General features: G+C 41.4%; 1 protein-coding gene across 5 annotated transcripts in view; it reads right to left on the bottom strand.

Annotated features, from left to right (window-relative positions):
• LOC139993740 (hemicentin-2) overlaps positions 1-23,616 on the bottom strand; it is a 258,897-nt gene that overhangs the window by 174,945 nt on the left and 60,336 nt on the right. For 3 of the 5 annotated variants that reach the window (XM_072015742.1, XM_072015748.1, XM_072015743.1), the window contains exon 2: positions 22,456-22,497. The exons of the other annotated variants lie outside the window; for them this stretch is intronic. The gene's annotated coding sequence lies outside the window, so the exon portion shown is untranslated. The remainder of the gene's footprint in view (positions 1-22,455; positions 22,498-23,616) is intronic. 5 annotated transcript variants of the gene reach the window in all.

Below are 23,616 nucleotides of genomic sequence, written 5' to 3'. Positions count from 1 at the left end.
TTCTCTGTACCTCTCTGTACCCCTCGGGTCAACTATATTTCGAAGGAGAGCTATACAACTACTCCATACGTCTGTTAGGTGAAAACGTGCATCCCGTGACCGTGGCTACGTTTAGCGATCAGATGTGTCACTTCGAGCCCGAACCTACTGTCATGAATCTCGGGCAAACATGCTCGGATTAAATCATAATCAACTACTTTTAAGTTTTTGTTAGAATTTAATCTTAAAGTTAAGATTAATAATCTGTGGATGACACAATGTTTATGTTAAAATAATATTCAGTGATATTTATTAAATAGAACTACAGAACCAAATGTATATAAACGAGTGATATAATGAACAACGTATGTAAGAATTGTTGATTGTTGGTCAGTTACTCTCAGACTAGACTTAGGTAGTGGCCCATGATCTCTTAAATACTTTGAACCCCACTCTCTATACAGTAACGAGTATGACCTGTGTAAGTGTCCTGTTCAAATGCCTGTGTGGGTGTCTGTGTATTGTGCCTATGCGTGTAATATCGTTGTATTCCAACAGTTTTCCCAAAAAGTTCCAAAGGAAATGTATATATACATTGCATTCAACTATCATATCATACGTGTGTACTATAATTTTGGCACTATTCCATTCTTGCTGCGGGTTCGTTCGTCGAGCGATCGCTCTTTTTCCAAGCTCCTGACGTCGCTTTCCATCGATTTTCGACTCTTCGTCGAATAGGTAGAATTTAAAGTTATCGCGATAATTGCGATAAGTAAAATATATTCGAACGTGGTGCAAGCTGGTGTTTTAAAGAGAGCGTGATTTTACGGCTCGCAGCCGACCGATTACTAGCCGAATAAATCTGTATAATGTATACGGGGTAAATTTGCTTCGGCTCTGCTCGTGTATTTATTCGAAACAAGTACCAGCGATAAAGTATTCTTCCCATTGTCTATACATCTCGAGGATCGTATTAAAACTAGCGATTTTCCTGACCATATTTCAAGCGATCTCATGCCGTTGGTCACTCAAGGATACGTTTTTATTATTCCTATAATTCTTTGAACCATCCTGCTGCCGGTCGTTGGAAGAAAATAAGGAAAGGGCGAGTGATACTCTCCACAGATGTGGAAGGATTTCAGACGGATTTATGTTTCGAATCCGAAACATTTTTCTCCGCGCCGCGCCCACGCCCCGACGTTCGTGTCCTATTTTTTCAAGCGCGAATCGTGACACATTCCAGTCGAGATACTGCGTGGACTGTCCAAAGTCACATTCTCTCTCCCCAACTAGGTTATTGTTTCATATGTCCCTTAACGCGCAAATCGATTACCCCTCTGGCAAAAAAAAAAAAAAAAAAAAAGAAAAGGCTGGTATTCGCAACGAGTAGCGCAACTCGTTTACCGATTTTATCGAATCGCCGAATCCCAGAAACACGTGTTACCGCGCGCTTACGATCCACGATCCCACGCTCCATCGCTTTGTATCAAATCGCTGCGAGAGAAACGCTAATCATAGGTCGAAAAGAACGAAATCCAGTGGTGGGTTCAGTTGCAAACGTGTAAAGGGAGGATAAACGTTTACAAAATGTAGAAGAACCTTGTTCAACGAGAATCAGGCGACGAACAGAGGAAAAAGGAAGAACGAAGGATGCTAAAAGTAACCGAGCGACATACGGATGAAGAATCGAGGAAAAGAGAACAAATAGATGGAACGAAAGCGAAAACAAGTCGAAGAAATAAATGTACAAGCATGGCCACGCACTTCTGTCGAATAAATAACCGGTGGTTCGCCTAATTGTTGTCGGTTCATCAAACAGACGGTAGCGAGCTTCGTGTTTCTGAAAAAATGCATTTGCGCGTTACAAACGTTAACGGGTTATCGTATCAAAGTCATCCTCTGGTTTGTCCCGCAGAAATTCGTCGAGGCACGGAACGGATCGAAATAAAACCTAACAAATCCATTGTTATAATCTCGCTTTAATTACATTTTCTACCTGAATGAATAGCCCGGACGTTGCTTTGTTCTCATTTTGTGGCGTTACACTGCAGCGGTTGCACATATCCGCGCTCGCGTTGTTAATGCCGCCTGTTTTCACACAAAACACAGTATTTTTTGGTTACCGCCTAGACAGCCTTATCATAATTTATTCCGCGGTCCGCTATATTATCGCGGAATCGCTGCTGGATCGACTGGAAAATCGTCGTAACGAGTCGACTACGTGGCCGTGTTAAAATGGACGCAGCGCAGTCATTGGAAAATTTTAATGGAAATGGGACTAAATATCAGTTACGATCAGAGATCTCCTATACCTACTCCATAAACAGATACGTTAAATCTGTTGTCGATACGAATGTCCAATTGTATCGCATTTAGAAACATTTTCGCGTAATAAGTATTTGAATGGACGATAAATCGTAAATATAACCTACCTATCTGTTTTGTTCAACATTCTCAAAGAGTGGCAACTCGTCGTTTCGTGCTTTTATTGCCTGTACTAACCCCTCGTGGACGAGGGTAACACGGTAACGTGGGTAAGTAACCGGTGCTTTATCAATGTGATCGTACAACTTTTTTCCACTGAAAGTCTATATACGCGCCATGATCCCACGAGACTCCAGGAATTACTCGAAAATATCTTCATAAAACCGTTTTTATCGGTCATCGTGCGGCAACGCTTTTGAAATATCGGCGAACGAAAGTATTGTGGCAACGGGAATGGATTTATCATAGACGTAAGTTTCAATTACTTTAAAATCGAAACGTATTCCATCCGTGAAACTGTTTCAACGTTTAATTCGAAAACTTATTCGAGTTTTAAGCCATTGCTGAGATTATACTTGCGCAAGATTGGATGCCGCGAAGGGATGTAGCGAGATCGAAATTCCTTCGGTTTGTTTTTTAATAAGCCGAGCGGGGTGGATTTCAAGTCCCCTCGCGTCGTTAGCATCTTAAATCTCGAACGTTCCATCTCCCGGTAGAAGAAACTGTTGAAAATTGTGGATCTTTGAAGCCGAAATAATGTTATAGGAACACTTAATTAATATTGAGGATTAATATTAAAACAATAACATATTTATTTCATGGACGATTCCTCGTATATTCATCGATACATACTTGCACGCGTCTCAGCACTTTCTTCCATACCCGACTCTTAACCGACTGCACCGTTTACATTCTTTTGTCTTCGAGACGCTGCGCACACACACACATACTGACACTCGCATACAAGTATCCCCACTACGCATTTAACCCAGTCCAGCACAGAAAATTATACATATCTCGACAGAAACGACAAAAATTGTTGGAGCGAGGGATCGAATCGTCGTGACCGGATCACGGAATTTACGTCGCGTGTCGTGTCGCGTTCGCGTCACGGTAGTCGATAAACACGCGATTATACGCGTCTCTTTTCCTCTCTCGCAGCCGGTTAGCTCGTTGGCCGATGTTGAATGATATAAAGCGAGGGCCGAACGATCGGCGGTCGTTCGTCATAAAGCGGTGACCGGCGACTAAGAACGACTAAGAGAGCAAGAAGGTGGAGCGAACGTAAGGAACAATACATCGCCATACATAATACAGCTGGAAGCAATCGTTGTTTGTGATACATCGCTTCCGAGTTCCGATACTGACAAAGGAAGAGGAGGCTGTCTCTCGTTACCAGAGTAAAACGTCCTCGCAATTATTCAGAACAAGAACCGCTATAAAACGCTCATCGCGTCGATACGCTGGCGTTTCTATTTGACGCGGCTAAATCGTAGGCGAATCAGGACGCGGGTTGAAATTCAATAAATCGCGAGTTTCTTCGTTTATCGGGCAACGTTTCTATTTTCTTTTTTTTTTTTTTTTCTCTCTCTTTTGATAAAAGCGAAAAAACGAAGTTTAATTGGAAGGAAGGAAAAAGAAGGGACAAAAGGAAGGAAAGAGACGAAGGTGAAGGCGAAAAAGAGACGTCTCTCGTTATCTGAAATTTCGGAAACGAATGGGGCTATGAATTTTCAAGAAGAGGAAAGCTACTGCACGGAATAAAACGAATATGTGTCACAAGAGCGGGCTAACCAGTCTACGCCAAACGCTCGATTCGGTTAAAGAGATGTTCCGAATAGATGCTATCGCCGCTAACCTGCCGATCTGGAATGCCGTTTCCTTTGAACGGCCTTTGTTACCAATTTTCCATTATCTCGGCCAAGCGATTTAATAATTCTTTTCGTTGCGCTTTCTAATTTCGCCAGACTCGACCAGAGGAAATACGGAACGAATAGAACAAACGAGGAATTTCTTATCGAAGCGGAAATGAAATTTCTTGGACTCTCGAGCCACTTAAAAACGATGATGATTCGACGCGCGAATATTTTAACGTTCCTATTTATTCGTACACGCGTACGTCGGTATCTCCGAGGTACTTTGAGAACGTTCGCGAGTACATTTTCGTTACAACGTTTTCTTCTTCTTCTTTCGTTGGTACGTCTATTTTATACGATGCTCCTTGCGAACTGCTTGTTTCAAGCTCCTACTCGCTTTCCACGCGGTATTTATTTCCACGAAATTTACCGAGTTTCGAGAAAGACATCGTACAATGGACACAAATCTCTCGGCTCTCGAGCACCGTACGTACATTCGTACGCGAGATACGCTTACAATACCGGCCTTTAACCTAAACTAAATTATCTTTCAGCGAACAAGTTGAACGGAAAAGTGAAGCCGGTGGTAGGAATTTTCGCATCGCTACCTCTCAACGACGAATCGATGCATACGAACGCGATGGTGGTTTGGTGGAAAAAAGGAGGAAAGAAAGTTCGACTGCCAAGCACAAGGGTTCATATCGTTAATATTTTCGTATATATCATGTACGACCGGGGCAGCTTTCACCCGCAGCTTCCGGTAGCCGTATGGTACGCTACATATTTTCTATACTGTTTCAGACTAACTCTTCGATTACAAACGAGATAGAAAAAATATGCTCGGCGGTGAAATTGTTCGACCATATAATATGATATTATGTTTCTTTAATGTACGTTCCGCGTACTTCCAATAAAACCTGTTTGCTATTGCGCCATGCCTCTTCGTCCAAGACGTTCAGTTTGCTAAACGACTTGAGGAGTCTTCTTTCGCATTAACCGGTGCCACGTGCGTAACGCGGTTGTCACGTAGGAGACACGTGAAATCACGAAAATGATAGATCACCGGTGATCTCCTCGCGTCGCAGTTCGAACGTTTCACGAATAAGGTGAAGAAATTGAACTTTGTATATGGTAATAGAATTTATTATGCGAATCCAACACAGTGACGCTTCAAAGTGTTGCAACAGAATGGTCTCGAGCGCTAACTTCGGAGGATTTTTATACCGAGGTTTTAGTCGCCCTACATCCCTCTAGTCCCGACAATCGTATATCAGAGGCGACTATTCCGTTACCATTTAGTCGTTGTTTAGACTAGATAGCTGTGGCATGCAGGATGTTTAGCCTATGCTATTGCTCCTTGCGAGCGTGTGACCATCTTGAGCGTGTCGACGCGAAATTATCATCCTTACCGAGTTCTATGATCGCCGTGAAATAATCTCTCACGGTCGATATGCTCCGTGCACGGTAATTTTTCAAAGAACTCGATGAAATCGGTGGTACCTTACCGAGGGATGGCTACCTCTGCTTGTATACCGGAATTGGCGCTATGGAATCCGTTTTTCGTCGTGAATCGGTTACTCGCTTTGAGAAAGCGCGCGATCCGGTTAGCCTTTCTTGTGTGAAAGAGAAAGAGAGGAGGCGGGGAGGGGGAGCATGTCGACACAAAAGCAAGGAAATCCATGCCACCGAAAACCGCGAACTGTCCCTCTCAAAAAGCCAATAAAAAGTAACGAACGCGCGCGCGGATCGATATACCACCGAAGCAAGATATACGTCGCGTGGCGATAGGTGCCTGCGGACGACGGTGCCGATAGAAACGAGAGGATAAAGGGTGCTTGGATATTGCTTGTCGCGCGATATCGATTTCTCCAAGCCAAAGCGTAGGCGAATGAAATACGATCGGAATTCGCGTCGTTGTCCTTCTTTCATGGCTATGCACCTTCCTCTGTGCGAAGAATTTGTTAACTTGCCGGTAATTGACGGAAGAATTGGTTGCGCTGTGTCGTTGGCAAAGCCTCTCTGTTCGACCATTACGCTTCGAAGCTTCTCGCGCGGTTTCCCTTCACCGAGCGTTCTTATCGCGCGCGGACTCTCGAGAAATTCGCGTTTCAGACGAAATCCGTGAATCGAGAAAATTTATCGCGACTCTTCCGCGTCGCTATCTCGGCCAACGATCGAGCAAACAAACAAGTAGATATTCTTAAAGGAACGGCGATTAAAATTATCCGCGTGGCACGCGCTGCTTTTAAACCCGATAAACTCTAATAATTTAAACTTTTTATGTATCTTTCGCTTCGCTGGAGTTTGATTTCAGTTTTTACGACCAGGGAAAAGACCAAGATTTTAATTAAAACGAAGACAAGCTTCGTATTGTCTCTGGCGATTAAGCAACGTAGATACTGCGAATTGACGAGAACGTCTATCTTCGCGTAGGCGTCGAAAGGGATTTCAACTTGGATACGACAATCTTCCAAATTTCTTAAATAACCTACATACATACATACATACGTATACTTTAGGCGTTAAAACTTTGAAAAGAAAAAAAAAAAAAACGGGCACAGAGGAATTCCATTTGAATGTCAACTCCAACTACACCTACGATTCTCTCCGCGAAGCCGATCGTCCGTTCGCTGAAACGCGACCGGCCTAACTTTCTAGCAATATCGGGTACAAAACGAACGCCCAAAAGAAAGATATAGCTTGTCCGCTTTGATTGTTTGCGGGGCACTTAATCCCGTCGCTGACTACGTCTCTAATTAAGAATTAACGAGCGTTCAGAGGAGAGAAACTCGGCCCGCTAGACGTATCCAGCGAAATCTGTTCCTCGGAGAGAAAAAGGAAAAAAGAAAAGTCCATTGCACGAGACCGCCGTGTCGGTGTACGACCTACTTCAGAAGGAAGTACGAGAAGTGTTTCCGGAGTGTGGACATCTTTCACCTAGCGGAGATCGAGTAGCAAGATGGAAGATCTTAGCAAGAGTACTATTAACGGGTCTCAAGAAGGCACGCGCAACGGAAAAGGCGACCGAACCTCTCGAGTTTCCCCCGGGTTATCCACTCGACGTTTGCAGAGGCCAGTTCCCCTCGTCTCTTTCAAGCTGCTCCACCTCATTCCGTTTTTCTCGGCCTCTCCTCGCGGCCCCTCTGTCCGCTGTAAATAGACGCAAGCATTTCTATGAAATATCTCCTACTGTGCCCGTGAAAAGATCATGGTACTCATAATGTGACCACCCTTTGAGGAGATGCTGCGCGTGGAATGAGACCACCGTTTCAATGCTCCCGAGTATTCCGCGATGCAAAATGTTGCTGCGCCGTCGCTGCTCCGTACCTGTCTGCTTCGCCCTTTCTCCCTTCTTCGCAGCTGCCACCCTTCTTCGCAGCTGCCACCCTTCTCGTCGTAAGTTTAAACGTTGCTCGCTTGGCGAGACGAAAGCCCGAGCTTGCCAATTCTTCGCGTTCAGAACGTGACTCGAGTCTACCGACGAATACTTTCCGCTTAACAAATATTCCGATATTTTAGCAGCGTAACACCGATCAAACGGTATATACAAACACCGTGGCGCGTTTCTTTATCGCAGGCAACACGGAACGCGACATCGGGCGATCGCTAAAGCGAATTAACCCGTCGCGAATCAATTTACGGAGCGCTTTCTACGAATCATCGTATCGTAAATTCTCTTGTCTTTTTGAAACGCTTCTTTATCTTGGTAATACGTTTTTCTCTTCTTCTCGTTCGAACGTTCCAAGCGTCTGTCTGTCCTTGTTCCATTTTCCTAACTTGGCTGTCATCGTATTTTCTGCTCTTCCGTCTTTCTCGTTGTCCTTTATCAGCGTGTTTATACCAATTTCGCGCACCTGCATTCCGTCTGATAGCCGCTAGATTTTGACGAATGGCACGCACGTTTCGCTCTCTTCCTCCAACGTTGTATCCTTTCGCCTGTACCTACCAGACACCACCAACCATTCTCCTCGCTCTGTCATTTCCGGATACGCTGAAACTATATCGCAAATACGTGTTTCTAATTTACCGTATGGCCGAGTTTTCCTCCGGATATTGGTATTTACGGTGAAATAAAACATTTCTGATTACAAGGGCCGAGACGTTTCGTCCAAGAGAGTTCGAGAGCAAATGTTCCTCTCTACCATATTTGTCGTCGGAGCACAGCGATAACTTTCGGTGCTTATCGCTGCTCGAATATTAGCCATGTCTGCTTTTCTTCCGATCTACGTACCACGTAAATACAACCGAGATCTAATCTGTATAAAACGATATTGTACGTTGCTTCCCGACTCTTCTCCACAAACTTGTTATATAATTTTCCAAGTGTATTTGCCACATGTCTCGACCCCAAAATTGCTTCAAATGGATTTGAAGTGATATTTTTCACATTTGCAAACTATAAAACTGGAACAGTAGGATCTTGGTGGTTGAATTAGAGTAACGTGTTAATTCGATAGAATTTAATAAATATCGTTAACCTTCGCCGTTCAATTTCTTATATTTCCACATGGCAAAAAGGAACGAAACGAATTCATTGCGATTGTCGCGTCGATTCGTAAGGTGAGAGATTCGTACTCCGATTACGATAGTTATTGCAAAATTTATTATAAACTGACAGAGTAACGATACAGAATGTTGAGTGCTGACTTGGGAGGTTTTTTTATATCAAGGGTTTGGTTCCAGTAGACGAGTTATCGCTGGATGCTGTTACTGCTTAGTTACTGTTTTGATGGCTATGGTATGCAAAATATGATTATCCTCCTACCGCTGTATTCCGAGACCACCGTAACACGATCAAGAAACGTTTCTCGAAACCTTTTCTTCTAGGAAACTGAGAAACTACACGTTGCATAGAGTAGAATGCATAGAACATAGACGACGACACGGTATAGCTGCGTACACGTTGCAAGTTCAAAAGTACCGGCCGTAAGCCTATCGCGTTGATCTGTCAAACCACTAGTTACGGAAATCTCGCTAGGTAAAGGTCGTGTAATCCGTTAAAAGCTCCGATAGAGAAGTATGTATCCCTAACCGGCTAGAGCTTTCAATCTCTAGTACAGTGACTATAGATCTCGAAGCCAGTTAACTGAAACTCGGTTAAGTCAGAGCGAATGTCGACGATCGTATACCGGCGTAAGTAACTGAGCCATCATTTTCATTTTAGCTACGTACATGCACGCGTACGGTCGTCTCTGCTTTAAGGTCGGAAGGATCGCGTAACCGGAGTCGACTCCTGATTACACGTCTACGTACTTACAACCTACGTACAATATGTACAATGTACACTGTACGCGTGTAGAGGAGGATGGTTGGTCGTGTGGTTTAAACGAAAAGATAACTCGATGTCGAAACCGTCAAATATATTTAAAAATAATTAATAAATACAAAGACGCTCGGTACTAACTGATTCGCTAAAGACTGTGTATCGAGCGCTAATAAAATCGCTCGAGACTGAGACTGAAAAACTGGTCGCTTTATGATCGCGTTGCGCTTATATTGCACGTTGTTTTGCCCGGAGTTTATTTATTATTACATTATGTATGTCCTAACGATGTTGATACAGGCGAAATAACACGATTCGAACTGGCCTCTAGCTCGTGTGTTGCTACACGCGTGGTCGTAGTGGCTCCATCAAATAATCACAGGGCAAATTAACGAATTTGAAAGTAAAGCGACGCGATTGTATAACACGCGCGGTACGATGTAATCAAATTTCGCGTGCATAAAATATTAATTATCGGATAAGCGGCGAAAGGATTCGATCTTTTGCAGCTTCATCGGCGGAGCTTCGACGTAGGTAAATCTTGACCGATACGGTTAATCCACAAAGATTCTCGACAAACCGCCTCATTGATCGTTACAAGTATCTCTTAAGTCGAACGAGTTGCGGATTCCTGGAATTGTACGTGGTAAATTCCTACTGACCACGGCTGTTGCTAGCGTGCCGACCAAGAGTAACATAGTGGTTTACGACGTTGCCTACAAAGCGCGAGACACACAGGTTCTCTCGTTAAGCCGAAAATGCCTGGCATAGGATGCAACTAACTTTTCAATAACCTACGAATATTCCTTAGCGGCAGGATGGAAAAACGTGCGCCGCGATTCGATCAAAACAGCCGATTAACTCGATAAATTAATCGACGATCGTATCGTGTTTGCGTCAATCGAACAATTTTTATAGAGACGAAATATAAGGAAATATCAGATTTTCTTGAAACAGCTTCTCCTCGTGTCTTTAACAAAGAAAGATAGCTCCTTTCACGTCGAGCTATCCCGCCGGCATGATTAATTTCCGACCGTACAAGCATCTCTATCAAGCGTGCGTTTCTTACGGTTTGCGCAAGCGGACGAGACGAAAGGATCAAACATCCTCTCTTCGACGAAAGCGATGCGACGCACGTACCGCGTATACGAACAACAGCGTATCGAAACAATCAATCGGACAACAGAGCGATACGTCGATGGAAGAACCCGAACGATTGCAGAGAAAAGAATGGAAAATGAACGCGTTATATCGCCAGAGTAAATTAAATTCAGCTTTCGTTAGACACTGGACGTTATAGAAACGATATTTAAAGCCAGATATTCGGTACGTCCGAGCTGGTACGCTTGGACTATCGTAGCCGTGACGGCTCGCGAGACTTCGGTAAAAAATTCCTTTAGTGTCTAGAGACGAGTTCCCTCTTGTCCACTTGCTCGCTCGCCCGGAGCAAGATAAAATTATCCTTTGCTTTCCCGTGTCTCCTTCGTAGCGGTCGACGAACTTTCTTTCTCCCCGGTCTCTTTCTTCCAAGAGATCGACCGATAATTAATTACCTAATCATATCGTATCACATACGATACCAGTTTTGACCTTTTTTACGGTTAGTTAACGCACTCGTTCAAAGTCAGGCTCGTCGACTGACCCGGTGATCTGCGGATTCGTGACGCCCGGTAGATGATCGTACAACGGTGTGCAGGATTTCGGTTCGCGGGAAGATGCAACGAGAGTTGCACGAAGCAAATTGCATCACGCCGCTTGGAAAAGACTGACGTTCTCGACCGAGAAATCACTTCCCTTAAAGGATTTCCGCACGTACGTATTTACCATCGCTGCGTAAAAATACATATTTACGTTACAGTCTCTTTTATAACCATTCGGGCAAAGTGGCTTCCACGTTCGAGCGATTTACGACCACATTCATTTTTACCCTCCTACTATGTTGTATTTTATACAACTTTGATGCAAATGCAGTATTACGGAATCTGACCTGGATATTAACGTTGCCGACAAGCTTCGATCGAACGCAGCCATTCCTAGTGACGCAAACGCCAACATGAAGATTTTAAACCATGTAGGTTTAAGCCTTTGGCGTTTGCCTATGGTGTTTCGGAAATACCTACGAATACCGCTAGAACGATCGACGAAATCAGCGTCACGATGTTACCAACGCCAACGTTCAGTGTCCGATATACCTTCGATGAAAAAACGTAATTAAATTCACCGGTTCCTCTGTGCGTTTCGACTAAATATCGTCGGAAAGCATCGCTTTCTTTCTCGTTTGACGCTTTTCGCGTTATCTAAATATTTGACTATCCCTGGCATTCGTCTGAACGTTCTATTATCCAAACAGCGAGTGTACGTACTTACACGATTCAGTTTAAATCCAACAAGGGTAGAACTGCATAGCATTCTAATGTCCCCGAGATGGAAACGCGCTGTGCTAATTATACCAACTAAATAGAAACTAATTAGGTAACTTGGGAGTAGTAAAACTGAAACAATATTAGCAAAGCAATACGCTGTATGCGACTCAAAATTACGGATATCGCAAACCGGAAATACGCTGTTTAAAAATTTGTCCTGTCTCCGCTAGTCGGGAGGATGTTACCGAATAATGTAGCTTTCAACATCGTGCTGTTTCGATGAATTAGACAAATTTTAGCGATAGGCGATACGATGTTTCAGCGATCAAATAAAATACGTCGACGGTGATATCGACGTATTTCAGTGTCTTTAAGCTGATTTCCGACTGTGGAAAAAAGGAGAAGAAGACGCAAGGCACAAAATAGAAAATAACTTTAGCGATATAAATTATATCATATGATAAATCTGTTTAATCGTTGAAACGATTTCGTTTCTTTCGTAGATATTTTTTGTCTAAGATACTAGCCGACAAATTATCGTAGAAAGGTTGTTGAAGTTCCACGAAGAATTAATTTAACGGGATCAAAATTTCTATCGAAAGTTTCTCGATGAACAAGTTGCATCTAAATTTTGTATTGGAACGTGTCAAAGGAAAACGTTTATCTAAACGGGAAGAATGGAAAATCCGGTTGCTTTGATGGAAAGCGCGACAAAAACGTAAAAAGCGGTATTGAATTCCGCGAGAGAAGCACAAAAAGCTACTCTTACGCGGTTTCTCTGAAACATAGCTGTAGCAGGAAATAATGTGGCCAGTTGGTCGAAAATCGAAAGCAAACGGCGCTTCCAATCACAGAAGGGGCGACTTCGTTCAGCGCCAGAAAACCAACCCCATTTCCGTTAATTGTTTCGCTCTTCGACAATTTAATTAACTAACCGACGCGATCGTTTCTCAATGGAATCCATCTGGCTATGGAACGAGAACGAGGCAGCGTTGCCCGCTAAATGAACGAACAATTTCCACTAGACATATTATTCGAAACATGCCGATCTTCCTAAAGAACAAAACGATTCGCTTTTCTTTCCATCGATATATAATCATTGTGTTTATTTAATATTTATTATCACGCGATATTTCATTCGTAAACTTTCGATAGACGATAGCTGCTCGCGTGTCGTAATCGTTAAATCGGAACGATTTAATATTCGCGGTGACATTTGGCTCGTAAATCCTCTGTTTCTACGCGCGATATAGTTTTGCTTCTTTTCCCTTGTCTGGTAGCCAACATCGGCTTTCTTACGCGAATCTACAAGGGAAAGAACGTTTAAACGAAAATTTGCAAGAGATGGAAACGCAGCGCGTTCCTCGCTCTCGTAAGCGTATCCGTATCCTCGAAAAATCCGGCTCGATTATGCCAAGAAAATTTCCATTGGCGAAACGACAGTCTCTTCTGGTTTACATTTCATGAAATAACCGGATGGAAATAAGGGAAACGTCGCGTCGTAACAACGGCAACTTTCCTTCTCGCTAATTTTCTTACCCTCGCCTCTTTCGTTCCTTTTCTCCCCTTTGCCCCTTCTTTTTTTCTCCCCCCCTTTCCTTCCCTTACGTTTCTTTTCTTTAATGCTCGTTATTCTTATTCCTCGTTTTTACATAATTAGAGACCCGCTGTAAGAAGTTCGCTTTCCATTAAGCATCGCGATCAACGGCTTTGCGTTTTTCCGCGATGCTCAACCGATCGTTCCGAATACTAATTCGTTTTATCGTCCGAATAAAATTTCAACGATGAAAAAACGAGCCAAAGGGATTACGTGTCACGCGGGTTTCGGCTGCTCCTTCGTTAGACGACTAACAGTCTGCTACTTAAATTATACAGTTTCTTTGCTATTTCCGAGGTTTTATTTCCTTAACATTTTTCGATATCCAGAAGAGTGTATCAGAGAGGTAATATATTATTTTCACAGTCGTTTTAAAACCGTAATGCAGCCAGGCAGTATCGCATTATCATAAAGTTATTAGATTTGGAATGTGCGAGTTATTCTTTTGCTCTTTACCGCGACGAATGTATGGCAAAACATAGTTCTCAGCGTAGCAAAGTACGTACCACCGTATTCTCGAAATACCGAACTCGAGCATAGAAAGCGACGTTTCACTTCATACTGGCACATTGCCACCTCTGCTTTATGCGATTCCGAGATGAGCTATAACAACCAGCGAATTTAAGTATCGACTCGTCTCTTGTTTCTAACGCGTTGCATGTACCACGATTTTTACGTCGAGTTACGAATGTGTTCGTTTCGAAAAACAAGTAGCTGGCAGCAAAATAAATATATCGTCGGTGGTAATGACTCGGACGAAAGTTTAGTGGCGAAAAACATCGCTGTAAAACGGAATGATCGAACTCGAAGCAAGGAGTTTTCATACAAAAGAAAGGAAATTCGAAACTTTTGTTACTTAAATTGGATTCGATACGATCGGTTCGACTTTAATCTGCCGTTTTATCGGTTTGATTATTACAGACGTTTGGGGAAACTTTTATGCCGAAGCCGCTTTTACTCTATCGCTTTATAGAAATAATTTTCGGAACTCGGAGATTAATTGGGCGAAACCGAGGCAAATCGTCGCATCCATGTCCCATCACGTAGAAAAGCTAAGTAGGGTAGTCGTTCAACTTCGACACAGTTTTCACGCGTGTTCCGTCTACGAAAACCGATATCGATTTCCATAGACTGCACAACTTTACTTCGAATATTAGTTTCGGTGTAAACAAACGTATCGATCGCTGCTACGCAACACGAACGTCGTAATTATTTATCAAACGTAGTACGTGTTCCACCCTGCTAACAATTTATTATTCTCTACTTCATAAAATCCGTTTTTGCGTCGAATAAATATAAATAGATAAATATTGAATTAACGATTTGCTAAGTAAAATAAATTTCGAACGCGTAAATGTTCGAAACGATACGTACGACGAGGTTTTCAATTTACAGCTACGTTTTAGCCACGATGTCGTCACCTTTATCGACAACTAAAATTACGTAAACATTTTTCTTCTTCGATTACAACGGCTCTTGTTTACCTTCTCTTTACAATTATCAAATTTATAATTATATTACGTAAAACGCGATCCTTTCGCTTCATAAATCGCCCAGTTCGTAGATTCGACTATAACGGGATCGAACCTTGTCTCTTTTAACGTTAAAGAGAAGCGTTCGCTGAATCGACAAAAGCAAAGTTTTTGATCATTTTTTGAATGTTTAATATATCAGTAACAATATACCGCGTAACTACTATTTAAATAAGTTACGAGTGACCGTCAGTTGTCACTAGCCAGATGTAGTCGAGCGTTGCACGCTGTGAAAACATCGAGAAATGTGCGAACACTAATATTTACATAAATTTATATCGAATATTATTAAATTTATGCCATTAATTTGTATATCAAATTCTGTCATAAATTTAATTGAATTCGCGTGGAAAATCGATGCATCAGTGTATAAATTTTGGCGTTCGTGCGGTGCAAACGAATAAATCAAAACGCGTAGACAGCGCTGCATTACTTGCAAATGTAACACAACGTCGTTCGATGAAATTGCTTTGTTTCAAAATGTTCTCGTTCTAATCGTAGGCGGAAGTTACTTTATTTCCTTTAACTCTATCAACGTTTATTCTTGCGTAAAGAAATCTACGATCGAAGGAGCTGCGATTAAGGGAGAAACTTCGAAACGAAAACCAAGCTGCAGGAAAATAGATTATTAGGTTGTCCGAAAAGTTTCTTTCGTTTTATGAGGAAATAATAGACGCGCAACGTTGTTTGTTTCGTATTATTTTATCGAATTACGTACGATCCATTTTGTTTCGTCGAGATAAACACCGTGACATTTCGCAGACTTGCTTTCGCGTTTGTACGAAGGTGCACTGTTGTAAAAAACACGTTTGCGAAAGAAAGACACTTCCCGGACAACCTAATGTATACATACGTTCGCGTGAGAAATAAACTATATAGCCCCAGTAGAGGGATTTTTTAGTTGCTTCGTTTCGAAACTTCTTTTTCTACTAACGCGGCTCTTTTCGCTATTTTCTACGTACATATTACCTAGCGCAGAGCGCGAACTTTGAGGAGGGAACTTGTTAAAAAAAAAAAAAAAGTTGTCAAAATCGTTTTCTCACACGGTTCTTTAAAACGTTCTTTCCGAGTGTCTCGTTCGCGTCGTTAGTACAACGAACAAGACGGAAAATAAGAAATCGAGAGAAGGTAAAAGCTTTTGTTGTGCGTTCCTATTTGCTAAAATGGCTTGCATCTCTTCTTTCTCGGTTTAAGCTTTCAACGCGTTTCTCGCAATTATTTTTTACATATTTTTCATGTCGGCTGACGTATCTTTGAGAAAACGCAAAACGTTGAATTTCCAGCGATACGTTAGTGGCTTTATCGATAGCCGAAATAAGTTTCGATAAGAAGCAACTTTTCAACGTATTCAAATTACCCTAACGTTTATATCGACAGAGGTTTCTCGTCAAAGAATATCATCCTTTCGTTATTAATTTTACCTAGCGAAATACCGTGTAACGTATCGCGTCCAGAGTACGTGGAATTCTAAAGCTCCGAAACTACTCGGAAAATTGAACGGAATTTGATACACGCGTCTTACATCTTTTGAACCGTCGGTTCGTCATTTGCATCACAGAACAGCTATCGTATTTTACGTTTCCCTGGTACCGTCTTAAAGAGGAAAGAATCGACTGTAGATTTTTCAAAGATAATTTCTCCGAAAGCAAAAGTCACGCGAGAAAAGCTTCGTTCCTATACTCTGCATACAGACTTTGCCAAAGACACGATGGCACAACAATTCCACCGTAAATACGTTATTTTATATCCGACTCGTCGTACGACGTAATCGAATAATACGAATTCTCCGTCGCTTTCGATGCTACGCAGTCTCTCCCTTTGTCGGACCACCAATTCGAATACAATTGCTATGAACGTAATTTTTCCCTCCTCGTTCGCTGCCTATCCACTCTCCATCTCGCTGCGCCGTTTTATTTAATACAAGCTAGGAAAATACCTCAGTAGGAAATGGAATCTCTTGATACGAAATGATACAGCAGATCGTGCTCTACCACCCGAACTTCCTTACCGGTTACAATAAACTAGGATTTGCGTAATCCCGAAGGCGTATCTCTATCGCGGCGTGCTACATGACGTCATACGGGATAGGTAAAGGTAAAAGGATCTCAGTTCTTTTCGCTGAAATACGAAACGCTTTATCTCCGTCGCTGGTTCATTTCGTCTATATCACCTGTATCATCCATATATATACATATAAATCGGCAATACGTACATATTCGGATAAATATGTCTGCAGTTATCCGATATAGACAAGCGTATTTCACATTCGACATCGATAAAACAAAGAAATTCGGTTGGTCGTGCGTCGCTCGTCGTACGCGATTTGCAACGTTTATTCGCTGCTAGTGGCTAGTGGCTAGTTTCCCACGTACTCGCTTAATGGAAACTACGCATCACGTTAGGTACACAATTTTGTTTACGATGTTCCTGTAGAAAATCGCTAGTTCGATTTTCCTACGCTGGCCGTTCCGTATGCACGCGGCCAGCTGATATTTCGCAAGTACGTGTTTCCGTCCAACGGATTTATATTTACTCGATGGACGAAGCTGACGAATCTGATCGTTCATCGCATAACATAAAATACGATGGACAAGTAAGAGGACGCGAGCAGAGCTGCCGGAGCAAAACAATTGCTCCGTCGATCAGACGAATCGTTAATTTCAGCATGCACGAAACATATCAAAGATAGGAAATTTACATTCTGTCGAGTAAAAAGGTCGCAATTTATTCCAACGAGAGTTATTGCGGCCGTATTTTTCGAAAGAGTAATACAGATAATATTTCAATGTAGCTGATGTTTTATGCGATCATCGTGGTAAGAACACCGCGTGTGCGCACGACCACGTACAGCGAAATCTAAAAAATATTTGCTGAAACGAGGGAAAACGCGGTCGCGGATACGATCGTTAGCGAATTCCCCTCGACGCGTGATAATTCCGCCCGACGATTTTAGACTCGTTTGTATTTGCTAATTAATAATTAAACACTGGATGAACGGAATCGCGCAAACGAGCTTCCGCTTTCGAGTAACATAACCCCGAGCCTTTTTTATACCATGATAATTTTACGCAATATCGATTACCACGTGGAGAATATACTTCGAAATTGATACAACAAACGGATTGGAATTCGCCTCTCCAACCTTCGTAATATACGTTTCAACTACGTTTCAGTCGAGTCTAGTTTAGTCTAGTTGAAACAGCCAAAACGTTTTTATCTTTTTATTTTTCAACCAAACCTATAGATATTCCGCGAGCGTACGACGTATTATACGATACCGCGCGCGATATATGTGCGTACTATGTATTTTGTTTCTCGTGTCGTCTACGTTACACGTATGTCGGTTTAATCAAATAATGGGAATTAAGAGTTCTCGAAACATTTAAAACAGCGAATTGTACTCGTATTCGGTACACGCTTCGACGTACTCGTGTAAGATACATACGTGGGAAATTCAGGAAACCACTCAGAAACCACTCGTCGGCCTCTTCGCGCGCCCATCTACATTGGCAACCTGCCAACAATATTTTCCAGAGAGAAGTTTCGCGTTTCGTTATAATAGTTGTAATAATTCCAAGCGATTTTACACTTACGACAAAGAACCCTTTTAATTTACTTACTTTCCTGGCGAATATTCTCTAGGAAATTGTACACACCGCTTTCAGTGCCATCGAATGTTCCAACCTCTCGCTAAATGTAGAACAATGGAATTCACGTTGCAAGACGTGGAAATTGTGAGACGTGAGACGTCGAAAGTACGGAACGAGCATCCGACAGGGAACGTATAAAAATAAGTGGAACCGTCAAAGTTGTCGGACTTTCCAGCGAAATCGATAAAATGGCCAGTTTAATCGATGAAATTGGAATAAAAGTACGTTTGATAAGGGGCAAACGACTTTTATTCGCGCCACGTGACGATCGAGCGAATGGCAATCGTGCCGGACCGATTACACAAACAATAATCCAAGACGTTCATTAACATAAAACCACGATCGATACGGAACTCGTGGCGATGTTGGAAGATAGATTTCCATGTTGAAGTAACTGGAAAGCAATATGAAAAACCGTGGGACGAGGGTGTACGTTCGTAGAAGACGGTATTATATCGCGACCCCGTTTCATTTATTCCCTCTCTGAATAGTGAACAGCCACATGTATACGGACACGTTATGTACGTGTGTCGCCTATATGCATATATTCTGTATTACGCATTGTCTTTTTCCAAGATAAACATTCAACCACCACACAGGCACGCGTCTCCGAACGTCGCTCTGTTTCTTCGCGTGCGGCTTCGTTGAAATTTCTCGTTCGTATAAAGTATAAGGTGTGGCCACTATTTTTTAAATACTTTGGTGATAGTTTTTCAACATATTTCCAGATATTTCAATACATCGAACAGTGTTCGATCGAATCGTTTCGTTCGCGTCAAAACGCGTTGTTCCGAGTTTCGTTACAGGCAGTCGGATAAGGAGCTTGTAAAAAGTAATCTTTAATTTTTTACGCGTTATCTGGTCGACCGATGCTTGTAAAAAAAAGTTATTCCGTTTCAAAGGGCGTTCGAATACTTTCGCGAGTCACTGTAGACGTAACATGTATTAGGTTGTCCGAAATGTGTCTTTCTCTCGCAGACCCGTCTTTTACAACGATGCATCCTTATACAAACACGAAGCCTGATCTATCGAACGTTGCGATCTTTATTTTGATAAAATAATATAAAACGAAGAATATTGCGCGTTTATTATTTCCTTATAGAACGAAAGAAACTTTTCGGACGACCTAACACGTATAAAATAGTTAGAAACGCGTGTTTCTACGAAGTTGGAATGCAAATTGTTAACGGAAACGTCACGTCCGACTAATTTCAACGTACGTTCTATTGTTGCAGCGTTTTATCGTATTGGGTTGGCAAGTAAGTGACTGCGGATTTTGACAATACCACTTAATGACAAAATCCGCAATCAGTTAGCTGGCAACCCAATATTTCGAGGTACGTATTCGTCCAAGCACATTCGATGCTCTCAAAGAACAAAAATGAAAAAACAAGGAAACGATCCTGCAAGAATCTCGCGAACCAAATTAACGGAAAATCATAAATGGAACTATTCATCTTGCATCTTTTCCTTTTTCTTTGGTGCAAGTGGAATAAAACGCTCTAACCATAACATTTTTAAATGTATACTTTGAGAGTTTTATTCGCAGAGTAATTCTATGGAGTTGGAAACTAAATTAGAGCATTTAATCGAGTTGTGATTTTTTAGAGTGATACCGGACGGTCGCGCGGCCGTAGTGGTTCGGTTGGGAATACTTCTGAAATCAATAATTCTGTTATCGCACCTCGGACTTTTCAACGGAAAACTTGAAACTTTAATTAATGAAGGGTAACGATTTTTAAAACGTCGCTGTTAAGCACAGTTATCTAGGTTGATTGGTTATTTTATATTATCGGTATAGTCATTTTCCTACAGGCGCATTGAGAGTTTCAAATTTACGAGCTCGTACTTTTAATAACAATTATTTTACGTGCAAAAGTTACCGGTTCGATATCGACCATTTTGTAGATCGTAGATAGTCCGAAGGCATAAAACTTGCAGAAATCGCGAATGAATATCGTGTTTAAAATTATGTGTGTTTTCTTTTCTTTTTTTTTTTTAAATAATCGTTTCATTCATGCAATGGAATTTCTCTATCGTCGGACGATCGTCACGCAGAAACCACGTAATTTTCTTAGTTTTCTATCTACGCTCGACGAAAGTCTTATCGAAGCGTCGATGTAGGCTATACGTAAATCGAAATTCTCAAACGTCAAGATTTTTATGAAAAACGTAGATAACATATTTATGAAGGAAGAAAGAAAATTTACACGTCGTATCTTCGTTGATGTTCGGTTTACAAGATGAGCAAGGCCATTATACGTATTTCGTTTCACGAGCACCGAAATACACGTAGAACGTGGCTGCGGTAGAATCGAGATCGACTCTTAAGAAAATTTCATTTTTAAATTTCAAACTTAGCTTCGTTTCGTGGAATTTTTGCATCCTACTCGAGGAGGATTTTATGGGCGATTTTTACTTCAGTTTTTGAAACATTAATCTTCATGAAGTCACAGTAGAGAGAGCTTTATCTTAGATAGGTAGCTTCTCAAGCGTCTTACTTTATATGAAAGAATCTTCTTTTTTCTTTTTTCTTTTTTTTTTTAATGTGAATTTGGAACCTATTCAAACTTTCCGCATTCCACGTTGAAAGTGTCATAATTAGATGTATGAAAAGATGTTATTCAACGTGCTCGACTCGAATACACGTAGCAACGCTACGTAAAAGGGGCAGAATAATGTTTTAAATACACGTACAGGTGTTGCAACGAACGTTAGCATATCAGAATTAATCGAAACTGTAAATCTCTCGTTGAATCACGCCCGGCTATCGTTCGTGACTTATCGGGCGAGCAGCTCGTGACTCGTGGTACGTCCTATCGAGGACCGATTACGAACCGATTGCAAGTCGTCAAAAAGATGCATTACCCTCTCTCATCTAACAACCAAAACTTGCACTTTAGCACAGTTAACTTGGTAAAACGTCCACTTATTCCGCGCACAGGTACGTGCCTCTTGTACCAAAAGACAAATCGAATAGTCCACGAATATTTTAATAAATGACATTTTCGCACAATATATCAAATTGTCCGAAAGGTGTCTTTCTTTTACAGACACGTCCTTTACAACGACTCATCTTTACACAAACGTGAAACCTAATCTATCGAACGTTGTGATCTTTATCTTGATAAAACAAAATGGACCATACGTAATTCGATAAAATAATATAAAACGGAGAATGTTCTGCGTCCATTATTTCCTTATAAAACGAAAGAAACTTTTCGGACGACCTAATACCTATATTTTATACGATACAATTCCACGCGATAGGCTATGTAGAGATTCAAGGGATCGAACAAATTACGCTTGAGAGCTTGCTCGAACAATGATCACTGTAGTAACTAATATCGAAAAATATAGTACCGCGATGTAAAAAATATTCGCGTGTCATCGAGGCACATCGACGTATACCGAGGTACATCAGTCACGGATATTGCACGGTTTTCACGCATGCACACAATCGTTGCTGGCAGAAGGCACATACACGCATCCATCAGGAAACGTATGCAAGAAACTGCATCCTCTGCGAGTGGTCCTATCTCTGCTTATGTACATATTCACGGAAAGGCCGAGCAGCTGACCTGGATACGTACGAAATGATACATTACCAGTTGTTGCCAGCGTATTATGAATTTTTAGTTTTTATCAGAACAAGCCGCGTGCATTGTTTTTAGCTAGTTTTAAACCGCTATTAAAATGCTACGGCGACAACCAGCAGCGTTCACTTCGTTCTCAGTCCCGGATCGTGTCGCTTCACGTGAAACAATTCTTACAGGCTGACGATTATCAAACGGACGATCAATTTGCTACGCTACTGGACTCGTATATAATACGTACGGTTCGTTTTATTTTATTTCATTTTACTTTTTTCTCGATCTTTGTACGCGACGCTCGCATAATCCGCAACGCTTTGTAACGTCTATCGCGATTCAAGTTTCACGTCTATTTACCTTTCATCGTTACTCCTTGCCAATGCGAACTCACTGCCATTCCTGCAATAGAAATACAAGCGCATGTTACACGTACTTACGTCGAATGTAGGTTATATGATATAATTGAAGGAAAAAGAAAGGTAAAGGTATTATAATAAGCCCTTAGCTTCTTTTACCGATATTGACATTCTCGTTATTAATATGTCGAATGAGAGAAAAAAAGAAAAAAACACGTTCAAAGAAAACTATGGACTCGACGTTAAGACATTTATTTAATTTACGTATTTAAGTTACGATATACGATATAGGGAATGTTAAAACAGAGATTCGTGCGCGGTAACATTTGTTCTTAAATGTAGAAAAATATGTTACGGAAACTGCCTTTTAGTTTCGAGTCCCTGAGAAATCGAAGAATATTGGATTTCCTCGAACCGGTTAAACTTTCTTATCGAACAAGTTTTGCAAAGTCTCGCGCGGAAATTTGTTCTATGCAATCCAAGAATTCGAATAAAAGTTTCATTTTATCTAATGGTGTCTTCAACTTTATAAATAAACAGGATCGAATAATATTTCTATTCGCTCGTAATATCTATACGAACGACGTGAAAGATCGTTCTCGCGAAACTTGTTTATAACGGCAAGTTGCAACGAGAAGAGTCGCGTAAGAGAATTCAGTTTCCTATCGTAATATTTCACTTTAATTTTAATTTAATTTCAAGTGCTCGGCCGTAGTACCGATTTTGTCGAGAGATTCGTGAGCCAAGTAGCTGCGAAACGCGACTTGCAAACACCTGGTTTCGATTTAATCTCAGTTACGACGCGACTGACCGATGTACGTCGGGTAATAAGATATAAAAAATACAGAACGCACGTATTCATAGATAAAACAGATGGCACATGTAAAAATTATTTCGTAAAATAAAGTCATTCTAGCAAAATTTTGCTTGATTAAACGTCGCGTCGTTCCACTCTTATTCATATTGCACACGTCATAAATTGAAGGGATATTATAAAATCAAAGCAATTAACTTGAAATTTTCAATAGCTCTCGTCGATATCTCAGTTATTTTTTAAATAAAAATATTTTAACTTTAATGGCCATCTGTTATAATATCACGCGGATAATATCGGCCCAATTCTATATCGATTCGTCTCAATTTGAGAGCAAAATAAAAGCAA

The sequence above is a fragment of the Bombus fervidus genome, chromosome 13 (genome assembly GCF_041682495.2).
Source record: "Bombus fervidus isolate BK054 chromosome 13, iyBomFerv1, whole genome shotgun sequence".
Taxonomy (NCBI): Eukaryota; Metazoa; Arthropoda; class Insecta; order Hymenoptera; family Apidae; genus Bombus; species Bombus fervidus.
Note: the sequence above shows the minus strand (reverse complement) of the source record. Positions and strands in the feature narration are given on the sequence as shown.